Genomic DNA, 12,973 nt, shown 5'->3' with positions numbered 1-12,973 from the left:
CGTAAGGTTTATTACTTGGACGACCCAGTGCACTTGCTGGTTAGTTGTGCGAAGTTGTGACAAAGAACTAAAATTATGAACATGCGTATCAAGTTTATATATATATATATATATAAAATAAATTATTCTATGGCTTCAAAATTTTTAAGAATGAATTCTAGAGTTTCAAGATAACATGTTGAAGCCTGGCTGTCTGTAAAGCTATGTCTAAATTCTTTTGGACTGAGGCTTCCTCTTCACATGCTTGAACTATGTATGCTGAAGCTTGGCTGGCCATTGGCCATGTCTAGTGTTTTGGACCGAAGCTTTCACTGAAAGCTTGGATGGCTAGTAAGCCATGTCAAATTCCTGGACCGGAGCTTTAGATTAACATTGCATGATTCCTGGAATTCTCATTAAAAATTTTGAAATCCTTATTTTTCTTTTTCCAAATAATTTTTGAAAAATCCAAAAAAAAAAATTTAATAAAATCATGAAAACCAAAAATAATTTTGTGTTTCTTGTTTGAGTCTTGTGTCAATTTTTAAGTTTGGTGTCAATTGCATCTTTTTAATTTCATTAAAATTTTCGAAAACTCATGCATGTGTTCTTCATGATCTTCAAGTTGTTCTTGATGATCTTCTTTGTTTGATCTTTGCAATTTTATGTTTCATGTCTTTTCTTGTTTTTCATATGCATTTTCAATTTGTTAGTGTCTAAAGTTTGAAAATTTCTAAGTTTGGTGTCTTGCATGTTTTTCTTTTCTTAATAATTTTCAGAAATAAGTTCTTGGTGTTCATCATGACATTCAAAGTGTTCTTGGTGTTCATCTTGACATTCAAAGTGTTCTTGCATATCTTTCTTGTTTTGATTCATATTTTTTATGACTTGTGTCTTTTTTGTGTTTTTCTCTTTCTTCATTAAAAATTCAAAAATAAAAAAAATATCTTTCCCTTATTTCACTCATAATTTTTGAAAATTTGATTTGATTTAGTCAAAAGTTTTAAAAATTTAGTTGTTTCTTAAAAGTCAAATCAAATTTTCAATTTAAAAATTCTATCTTTTTCAAATCTTTTTCAAAAATCAAATCTTTTTTATTTTTTTTCGTTCATAATTTCAAAATTTTCAAAATTTATTTTCAAAATCTTTTTCTTATTTCTATTTCATATTTTCGAAATTAATGCTAACAATTAATGTGATTGATTCAAAAATTTTAAGTTTGTTACTTGCCTAGTAAGAAAGGTTCAATCTTTAACTTTTAAAATCATATCTTTTTGTTTCTTATTAGTCAAGTAACCAACTTTAATTTTCAAAATCAAACCTTTTTAAATTTTTTTTTCAAATCTTTTTCAAAATAAATGTCAATCACATCTTTTTCAAAATCAATTTCAAAATCTTTTCTAACCTCTTATCTTTTCAACTTGATTTTCAAATCTTTTTCAAATTAATCCTATCTTTTTGTTTGATTCTTATCTTTTTCAAAACTACCTAACTAATTTTCTCTCTCTTATTTTCGAAAACCCCTCTCCTTTTTTTCAAAATTCCTTTTTAATTAACTATTTTTTTAAATTTTAATTTGATTTAATTTTATTTTTCTTTTTAAATTTTCGAATTTTAACTTTAATTTTAAATTAAAAACAAAAATATTTTTATTTTATTTTATTTTCGAATTCTTCCATCTCTCATCTCCTTCTAATTATTTATTTATTTACTAACCCTTCTCTTCTACTCAAAAATTCGAACCAACTCTTCTCCTTTATGTTTGAATTCTTATCTTTTATTTCTTCCATCCTTCTCTTCTTATACTCATATAAGGAATCTCTATACTGTGACATAGAGGATTCCATATTTTCTTTTTTGTTCTCTTCTTTTTCATATGAGCAGGAACAAGGATAAGAACATTCTTGTTGAAGCTGATCCTGAACCTGGAAGGACTCTGAAGAGGAAGCTAAGGGAAGCTAAAGCACAACTCTCTGGAGAAAATCTAACAGAAATTTTCGAAAAAGAAGGAGACATGGCCGAAAATAATAACAATGGTGGAGATGCAAGGAAGATGCTTGGTGACTTTACTACACCAAATTCTAACTTACATGGAAGAAGCATCTCAATCCCTTCCATTGGAGCAAACAATTTTGAGCTAAAGCCTCAATTAGTTTCTCTGATGCAACAGAATTGCAAGTTTCATGGACTTCCATCAGAAGATCCTTTTCAGTTTTTAACTGAATTCTTGTAAATCTGTGATACTGTTAAGACCAATGGGATTGATCCCGAGGTCTACAGGCTTATGCTTTTCCCGTTTGTTGTAAGAGACAGAGCTAGAATATGGTTGGACTCTCAACCTAAAGATAGCCTGAACTCTTGGGATAAGCTGGTCACGGCTTTCTTAGCCAAGTTCTTTCCTCCTCAAAAGCTTAGCAAGCTTAGAATGGATGTTCAAACCTTCAAACAAAAAGAAGGTGAATCCCTCTATGAAGCTTGGGAGAGATACAAGCAACTGACCAAAAAGTGTCCTTCTGACATGCTTTCAGAATGGACCATCCTGGATATATTCTATGATGGTCTGTCTGAATTATCTAAGATGTCATTGGACCATTCTACAGGTGGATCCATTCACCTAAAGAAAACGCCTGCAGAAGCTCAGGAACTCATTGACATGGTTGCAAATAACCAGTTCATGTACACTTCTGAAAGGAATGCTGTGAGTAATGGGATGCCTCAGAGGAAGGGAGTTCTTGAAATTGATACTCTGAATGCCATATTGGCTCAGAATAAAATATTGACTCAGCAAGTCAATATGATTTCTCAGAATCTGAATGGATTGCATGCTGCATCCAACAGTACTAAAGAAGCATCTTCTGAAGAAGAAGCTTATGATCCTGAGAACCCTGCAATAGTAGAGGTGAATTACATGGGTAAAGCCTATGGAAACACCTATAATCCCTCATGGAGAAATCATCCAAATTTCTCATGGAAGGATCAACAAAAGTCTCAACAAGACTTTAATAATGGTGGAAGAAACAGGTTTAGCAATAGCAAGCCTTTTCCATCATCCACTCAACAACAGACAGAGAATTCTGAGCAGAATCCATCTAGCTTAGCAAATATAGTCTCTGATCTATCTAAGGCCACTCTAAGTTTCATGAATGAAACAAGGTCCTCCATTAGAAATTTGGAGGCACAAGTGGGCCAGCTGAGTAAAAGAGTCACTGAAACTCCTCTTAGTACTCTCCCAAGTAATACAGAAGAGAATCCAAAAAGAGAGTGCAAGGCCATTACCTTACTTTGTGTGGCCGAATCCAGAGAGGAGGAGAAGGACGTGAATCCTAGTGAGGAAGACCTCCTGGGATGTTCACTGACCAATAAGGAGTTTCCCTTTGAGGAACTAAAGGAATCTGAGGCTCATCTAGAGACCATAGAGATTCCATTGAACCTTCTTTTACCATTCATGAGCTCTGATGACTATTCTTCCTCTAAAGAGGATGAAGACATCAGTGAAGAGCAGGTTATTAAATATCTAGGAGCCATCATGAAGTTGAATGCCAGTTTATTTGGTAATGATACTTAGGAGGATGAACCCGCCTTGTTCACCAATGAACTCAGTAAATTGATAAGGCAAACATTGCCTCAGAAGAAACTGGATCCTGGAAAGTTCTTCATACCTTGTACCATAGGCACCATGACCTTTGAAAAGGCTGTGTGTGACCTTGGGTCAAGGATAAACCTCATGCCACTCTCTGTAATGGAGAAACTAGGAATCTTTGAGGTACAAGCTGCAAGAATCTCACTACAGATGGCAGACAAATCAATGAAACAAGCTTATGGATTAGTAGAGGACTTGTTAGTAAAGGTTGAAGGCCTTTACATCTCTGCTGATTTCATAATACTAGACACTAGGAAGGATGAAGATGAATCCATCATCCTTGGAAGACCCTTCCTAGCCACAGCAAAAGCTGTGATTGATATGGACAGAGGAGAGTTGGTCCCTCAAATGAATGAGGACAACCTTGTGTTTAAAACTCAAGGATCTCCTTCTGTAACCATGGAGAGGAAGCATGAAAAGCTTCTCTCACTGCAGAGTCAACCAAAGCCCCCACAGTCAAACTCTAAGTTTGGTGTTAGGAGGCCACAACCAAACTCTAAGTTTGGTGTTGAACCCCCACATTCAAACTCTAAGTTTGGTGTTGGAAGGTCTCAACAATGCTCTAAAAATCTGTGAGGCTCCATGAGAGCTCACTGTCAAGCTATTGACATTAAAGAAGCACTTGTTGGGAGGTAACCCAATGTTATTTAATTATATTTATTTATTTTCCATTGCTATTTTATGTTTTCTTTAGGTTGATGATCATGTGAAGTCACAAAACCTATTGAAAAATCAAAAACAGAATGAAAAACAGCATTAAAAATAGCTCACCTTGGAGGAAGAGCTTACTGGCGTTTAAACGCCAGTAATAAGCATCAAACTGGTGTTTAACGCGAGAAAGAAGCATCAAGCTGGCATTAAACGCCAGAAACAAGCACTAGACTGGCGTTTAACGCCAGAACAGAGCATGGAATTGGCGTTAAACGCCAGAAACAAGCAGCAAGCTGGCGTTTAATGCCAGACATGGATTCTAAGGGCGTTTTGCACGCCTAATTGGAGCAGGGATGCTAAGTCCTTGACCCTTCTGGATCTGTGGACCCCATAGGATCCCCACCTACCCCACCTCTTCTTCTCTCCTCTTCATACCTTTTCATAACTCTTTTCCCCAAATACCCTTCACCAATCACCTCCATACCTCTTCCCCAAATACCCTTAACCACTCACATTCATCCACTCTTCCCCATAAACCCCACCTACCTCCAAAATTCAAATTCTTTTCCCTCCTAAACCCAACCCTAATGGCCGAAACATACCCTTTCCCCCACCCCTATATAAACCCCTCAACACTACTCCATTTTCACACATTACAACCACCACTCCTTCCCCTTAGCCGAATACACCTTCTCCCTCCATCTCCTCTATTTTCTTCTTCTTCTGCTACTTCCTTTCTTCTTTTGCTCGGGTACGAGCAAACCTTTTAAGTTTGGTGTGGTAAAAGCATTGCTTTTTGTTTTTTCATAACCATTAATGGCACCTAAGGCCAGAAAAACCTCAAGAAAGAGGAAAGGGAAGGCAATTGCTTCCACCTCTGAGTCATGGGAGATGGAGAGATTCATCTCAAAGGTCCATCAAGACCACTTCTATGAAGTTGTGGCCAAGAAAAAGGTGATCCCTGAGGTCCCTTTTAACCTCAAAAAGAGCAAATATCCGGAGATCCGACAAGAGATTAGAAGAAGAGGATGGGAAGTTCTCTCTAATCCTATTCAACAAGTCGGGATCTTAATAGTTCAAGAGTTCTATGCAAACGCATGGATCACTAGGAACCATGATCAAAGTATGAACCCGAATCCAAAGAATTGGCTTACCATGGTTCGGGGGAAATACTTATATTTCAGTTCGGAAAATGTAAGGTTGGCATTCAACTTGCCAATGATGCAAGAAAACGCACCCCCCTACACTAGAAGGGTCAACTTTGATCAAAGGTTGGACCAAGTCCTCATGGACATATATGTGGAAGGAGCTCAATGGAAAGTTGACTCAAGAGGCAAGCCGGTTCAATTGAGAAGACCGGACCTTAAGCCTGTAGCTAGAGGACGGTTGGAGTTCATCCAATGCTCAATTATTCCTACTAGCAACCGGTATGAAGTTACTGTAGAATGGGCCATCATGATCCATAGTATCATGATTAGGGAGGAAGTGGAAGTTCATGAGATTATACCTCAAGAACTCTACAATGTGGCTGACAAGTCCTCCACTTTGGCAAGGTTAGCCTTTCCTCACCTCATTTGTCACCTCTGCAATTCGGCTGGAATTGACATAGAGGGAGACATCCTCATTGAAGAGGACAAGCCCATCACTAAGAAAAGGATGGAGCAAACAAGAGATCATGGACCTCAACAAGAGCATGAGGAAATTCCTCACCATAAAATCCCTGAGATGCCTCAAGGGATGCACTTCCCTCCACAAAACTATTGGGAGCAAATCAACACCTCCCTAGGAGAATTAAGTTCCAACATGGGATAACTAAGGATGGAACACCAAGAGTACTCCATCATTCTCCATGAGATTAGAGAAGATCAAAGAGCTATGAGGGAGGAGCAACAAAGACAAGGAAGAGACATAGAGGAGCTCAAGAGCACCATTGGTTCTTCAAGAGCACCATTGGTTCTTCAACATAGTGGACCCGTTCCTTAATCTCCTTGTTCTTATTTTCCTGTTTTTCGTTTACTATGCTTTATGTTTATGTTTGTGTCTTATTACATGATCATTAGTATTTAAGTGTCTATGTCTTAAGGCTATGAATGTCCTATGAATCCATCACCTTTCTTAAATGAAAAATTCTTTAATTACAAAAGAACAAGAAGTACATGAATTTCGAATTCATCCTTGAAATTAGTTTAATTATTTTGATGTGGCGACAATACTTTTTGTTTTCTGAATGAATGTTTGAACAGTGCATATGTCTTTTGATATTGTTGTTTATGAATGTTAAATATGTTGGCTCTTGAAAGAAAAATGAAAAGGAGAAATGTTATTGATAATCTAAAAAATCATAAAATTGATTCTTGAAGCAAGAAAAAGCAGTGAATACAAAAGCTTGCAAAAAAAAAAGAAAAAAAAAGAGAGAAAGAGAAAGAAAAAGCAAGCAGAAAAAGCCAAAAGCTCTTTAAACCAAAAGGCAAGAGCAAAAAGCCAATAACCCTTAAAACCAAAAGGCAAGGGTAAAAAGGATCCAAGGCTTTGAGCATTAATGGATAGGAGGGCCTTAAGGAATAAAATCCTGGCCTAAGCGGCAAAACCAAGCTGTCTCTAACCATGTGCTTGTGGCGTGAAAGTGTCAAGTGAAAACTTGAGACTGGACGGTTAAAGTTGAGGTCCAAAGCAAAAAGAAGAGTGTGCTTAAGAACCCTGGATACCTCTAATTGGGGACTCTAGCAAAGCTGAGTCACAATCTAAAAAGGTTCACTCAGTTATGTGTCTGTGGCATTTATGTATCCGGTGGTAATACTGGAAAACAAAGTGCTTAGGGCCACGGCCAAGACTCATAAAGTAATTGAGTTCAAGAATCAACATACTAAACTAGGAGAATCAATAACACTATCTGAATTCTGAGTTCCATAGATGCCAATCATTCTGAACTTCAAGGGATAAAGTGGGATGCCAAAACTGTTCAGAGGGAAAAAGCTACTAGTCCCGCTCATCTGATTGGAGCTAAGTTTCATTGATATTTTGGAATTTATAGTATATTCTCTTCTTTTTATCCTATTTGATTTTCAGTTGCTTGGGGACAAGCAACAATTTAATTTTGGTGTTGTGATGAGCGGATAATTTATACGCTTTTTGGCATTGTTTTTAGATAGTTTTTAGTATGATTTAGTTAGTTTTTAATATATTTTTATTAGTTTTTAAATAAAAATCACATTTCTGGACTTTACTATGAGTTTGTGTGTTTTTCTGTGATTTCAGGTAATTTTTGGCTGAAATTGAGGGACTTGAGTAAAAATCTGATTCAGAGGCTGAAGAAGGACTGCAGATGCTGTTGGATTCTGACCTCCCTACACTCAAAGTGGATTTTCTGGAGCTACAGTAACCCAATTGGCGTGCTTTCAGATGAGTTGGAAAGTAGACATCCAGGGCTTTCCAGCAATATATAATAGTCTATACTTTGACCGAGTTTAGATGACGCAAACTGGCGTTCAACGCCAGCTTTCTGCCCTATTCTGGCGTTAAACGCCAGAAACAAGTTGCAAATCAGAGTTAAACGCCAGAAACAGGTTACAACCTGGCTTTTAACTCCAAAAGAAGTCTCTACACATGAAAGCTTCAATTCTCAGCCCAAGCACACACCAAGTGGGCCTCGAAAGTGGATTTCTGCATCGTTTACTTATCTCTGTAAACCCTAGTAACTAGTTTAGTATAAATAGGACTTTTTACTATTGTATTCACAGTCTTTTGACCACTTTTAAATCTTTGGACATTTAGTCCCTAGACCTTAGAGGCTGGCCATTCAGCCATGCCTGGACCTTATTCTTATGTATTTTCAACGGTAGAGTTTCTACATACCATAGATTTAGGTGTGTAGCTCTGCTGTTCCTCATGAATTAATGCAAAGTACTATTGTTTTTCTATTTAATTCAAGCCTATTTCTTCTCTAAGATATACATTCACACACAAGAACATGATGAATGTGATGATTATGTGACGCTCATCACCATTCTCAACTATGAACGCGTGCCTGACAAACACTTTCGTTCTACATGTAAACAAGCTTGAATGTGTATCTCTTAGCCTTCTGATCATGAGATCAGAGTCTTCGTGGTATAGGCTAGAATTATTGGCGGCCATTCTTGTGATCCGGAAAGTTTAAACCTTGTCTGTGGTATTCCAAGTAGGATCTGGGAAGGGATGGCTGTGACGAACTTCAAACTCGCGAGTGCTGGGCGTAGTGACAGTGCATTTTGGATCATTTTCACTGAGAGGACGAGATGTAGCCATTGACAACGGTGATGCCCAACATACAGCTTGCCATGGAAAGGAGTATGAAGGATTAGATGAAAGTAGTAGGAAAGCAGAGATTCAGAAGGAACTAAGCATCTCCATATGCTTATCTGAAATTCTCACCAATGAATTACATAAGTATCTCTATCTTTATTTTATGTTTTATTTATCTTTTAATTATTAAAACTCTATAACCATTTGAATTCGCCGGACTGAGATTTACAAGGTGACCATAGCTTGCTTCAAGCCGACAATCTCCGTGGGATTGACCCTTACTCACGTAAGGTTTATTACTTGGATGACCCAGTGCACTTGCTGGTTAGTTGTGCGAAGTTGTGACAAAGAACTAAAATTATGAATGTGCGTATCAAGTTTTTGGCGCCGTTACCAAGGAATGAACGATCACGATTTTGTGCACCAGGCGTGCCACTTGATTTCGAAGGCGTGGCACGCCAAGGTTGTTAGAGAGACAAGCGTGCCACTTGAAGGGCTGGGCGTCGCATGCCAAGCTAAAATTAAAGAGCACGTGACACGCCACTACAGCGCCAATCACACGCCAGCTGGGAGGTCACACTTATTGAGCTTCTTTTCCCTCCAAAATGTAATTTTCCTTTTTCACTTTTGTAATTCATTTGTTTTACTAGGAGTAGTATAAATACCCCCAAGGAGTATTGAAAGGGGGTTAAGCAGTGAGTTTTAGATCCACTTTTACACTTCACTTTTGAGTACTTTTTGAGCTATGAGTAGCTAACTTCCCTCTCATTGAGAGAGGGAGCTCTGTTGTACTTGATGGATTGATAATAGTGAAATTCTTCTTCTCTTCATCTTCTCTTTGATTTGCTAGAAGGAATGTCGTTCTTAATGCTTAGTGTTCAATTATCTTGGAAAAGAGATTGAATGCAATTGGGTTTCATGGGAACCTNTGGACCTATAATGGTGTGTGGTATAATCAGGGACCAAGCATATCTCTCTTCATGAGCAATTAGACCAAGGAATTGGCTATTCATCAAGATCTGAGAGATTGAGTCACCAAGGAATTGGGGGTCAATCAATCATGATTGCCAAGAGGTCAATGAGTTGCATGATTGAAGAGGATATAAGCTAGATTTGATCCAAAGAGACAACATCTCCCAATATCAATGAATTTTCCCATTCTTATCTCTCCATTTCTTTACAGCTTAATTTTACATTCAGTAATTCCCCATTCCCATTTACATTCAAGTCATTTATGATTTTGCACTTTACATTCTGCCATTTCTATTTCTGCACTTTATTGCTTTTCTTTATATTCTAGTCATTTACATTTATGTCATTTACAATTTTGCACTTCAAAATCTTATTGATCCGCTTGACTAATTCATCAATTAATTAAAACTGCTCGAATTTTCCAATCTCTGTGGATACGATCCCACTCTACTGTGGGTTATTACTTGACGACAATTTTGGTGTGCTTGGCAAAAGAACTAATTCACCAATTTTTGAATGGGGTGTGAATTAGACTCATCAATGAGATTTCTTCTTGCAAGTCTATTTGTACTTCATCTTGAGATTTGGATAAGTGGAATTCATGAGTATTGATACTATCTTAGCCCTACTTTCTTATATATGTTCTTGGAGATTGATTTACTTTTAACCAAGTAGGTAGAAACATTTAGTTACATTCATATTGACAGGTTGCATTGCATGTTGCATTTAATAAATCCTACCATCCCTCTTCATCCCTTTGTAGCTTCTCTTGAGTTTAGCATGAGGACATGCTATTGTTTAAGTGTGGGGAGGTTGATAAACCCCAATTTCGTTATTTATCTTGTTCTTAATTCAGTGGATTTTATCAACTTATTCCTCATTTATTCAATGAAATAGCATGGTTTTGTAAATCCTTCCTAAATTGCACTTAAGAATGAAAACATGCTTCCAAGGCCTTAAAATCACTAATTTTTAATCCTCTCTTATTACCATTCGATGCCGTGACATGTTTGTTAAGTGATTTCAGAGTTTATAGGGCAGCAATGGCTTAGAGGATGGAAAGGAAGCATACAAAAGTGGAAAGAACACAAGAAAATGAAGATTTGAGAAGTTGATGCCGACGCGCACACATGGACGACGCATGAACGAGATCGTGCCATATTTCAATTGACGCGTACGCGTGGCTGACGCGTACGCGTGATGAGCGGCACGTGCCTCACTAAAGTAAAATCGTTGGGGGCGATTTCTGAGCTGATTTTTGGCCCAGTTTTGAGCCCAATATGCAAATAAGAGGCTCGGAGTGAAGGAGGATAAGGGGAGAGCATAGAGACACACTTTAGATTAGATGTAGAATTCTTCTAGAGAGAGAGGCTCTCTCCTCTCTCTAGATTAGGGTTCTTAGTTTTACTTCCTTTTAGATCTAGATCTCACTTTTCCTTCAATTTAGTTTTCCTTCACTTTTACTTGGTCTAGCACTTCACTTCTCTTGTTAATTCCTTTATTTTGTTAATTTTAGTTCATGCACTCTTTTGTTGATTTCAACTCTCTTTTAATGCAATTTATTATTTTCATGTCTTTTGATGTTTGCTTTAATTTCTATTGTTGATTTCTTACTTTAATTAGTTATAGATTTTGTTAATTCTTGCACTTGATGATGTTTACTTTTCTTTCCCTCTATGTGTTTGATGAAATGTTTCTTTCAGTCATGAGTTAGGTTTTTCTCCTCTTCGCTTGGTTTGAGTAATTGGAGACTCTTGAGTTATCAAAGTCTTTTGTTGATTGATAATTGGAAGTTACTAGTTGGTTTGAATGCCATTAAAGCTAGTCTTTCCTTAGGATTTGACTAGGACTTGTGGACTCAAGTTGATTCCATCCACTTGACTTTCCTTCATAGTTAGAGGTTAACTAAGTTGTAGAAATGGACAATTCTTGTCACAATTGAGGACAATAACGAGGATAGGACTTCTAGTTCTTATTCCTTGCCAAGAGCTTTCTTAGTTGTTAGCTTATTTCTTTTTGTTGTTTACATTTCTTGTTCCTTATTACAAAAAAAACCCCAAAACATTCCTTCGTAGCCAATAATAAAGCACTTCATTGTAATTCCTAGGGAGAACAACTCGGGATTAATACTCTCGGTTATTTTATTGGGGTTGAACTAATGACAACCATATTAAACTTGATGTGAGGATTCATTATTGGTTTAGAACTATACTTGCAACGAGATTATTTTTGTGAAAATTCTAGACCGATATAAATCTTACATCAATAGGAGGTTGGAACTGTATATGCTTCAAGAGAGGAACTCAAAGACACTGTAACAGTGTATGCAGTACAAACAACAAGGGGGATCAGGTATGCCAAGCTTACTTGGTTAGAGTTAGGGCTGCTTGTCAACTTGGTTGTCCGTTTTGGTTATATGCAGAAAAAATGAGTGAGGAAGAGACTTGGCAGCTTAGGTCGATGAACCTTAACTATACTTGTAGCTAGTCACATAGAGTTGGGATAATGCAAATTGCTTGGCTAAGTAGAGCCTTTAAGAAGAAAGTGAAACATAACCCAAAGGTCAAGATAAAAGACCTGATGAACAAGGCATAAAGGAAGTGGAATCTGACTGTGACAACATCAATGGTAGCTAGGTCAAGACAAGTTGCATTCGATGAGATACAAGGAACTTACTGGAAGCAGTATAAGAGGATCACTGACTACTGCTCGGAGCTACTACGGGCTAATCCAGGGTCATCAGTGACGCTCAAGGTACAGAGGTCCCCTGATTTTGAGGTTGAGGAACATCATGATGGGTTAAACAATTTCTACATATTTCAAAGAATATACGTGTGTCTAGCTGCTTGCAAGAAGAGCTTTCTGCAGTGTAGGAGGTTTACTGGGTTGGATGGCTGTTTTCTCAAGATACCTCAAGGGGGGGCAGTTGTTGACCGTGATAGGTTGGGACCCTAATGATCAAATGCTTCCAATCGCTTATGCCATTGTGGAGTCAGAGACTAACGACACCTGGAAGTGGTTTCTCTGGATGCTGATTGATGATTTTGGTGCTGAGACAATTGGATCATTTAACATCTATTTATTTCATCATTTAACAATCAAATGCTTCTAACCTTCATGTTTGATCAGCAGAAGGTAAACATTCATTGAATCATTTAACATCTATTTATTTCATTATTTAACTTCTATTCACACAATTATTGTTATAACACAACTTTTTACCTCCTTTTCTAGGGGGCTGCTGCCTCTTTCGATGAAGTAATCTCAGTTGTAGACCACAGGTTCTGTGTCTGCCATCTGTACTGTGATGCCAAGGCATCATAGGCTAGTTTCACTAGCATTTTTCTGTTAGTTTTAGTTGTTTTATGTATTTTCTTGAGCTTAAAGTAACCAAAAATGGTTAAATGAAGAACAAAGTAATGAACCATCCAAACAATATGATTTCGATGC

Source organism: Arachis ipaensis, chromosome B04 (genome assembly GCF_000816755.2).
Source record: "Arachis ipaensis cultivar K30076 chromosome B04, Araip1.1, whole genome shotgun sequence".
Taxonomy (NCBI): domain Eukaryota; kingdom Viridiplantae; phylum Streptophyta; class Magnoliopsida; order Fabales; family Fabaceae; genus Arachis; species Arachis ipaensis.
This window is presented reverse-complemented; position numbering follows the sequence as displayed.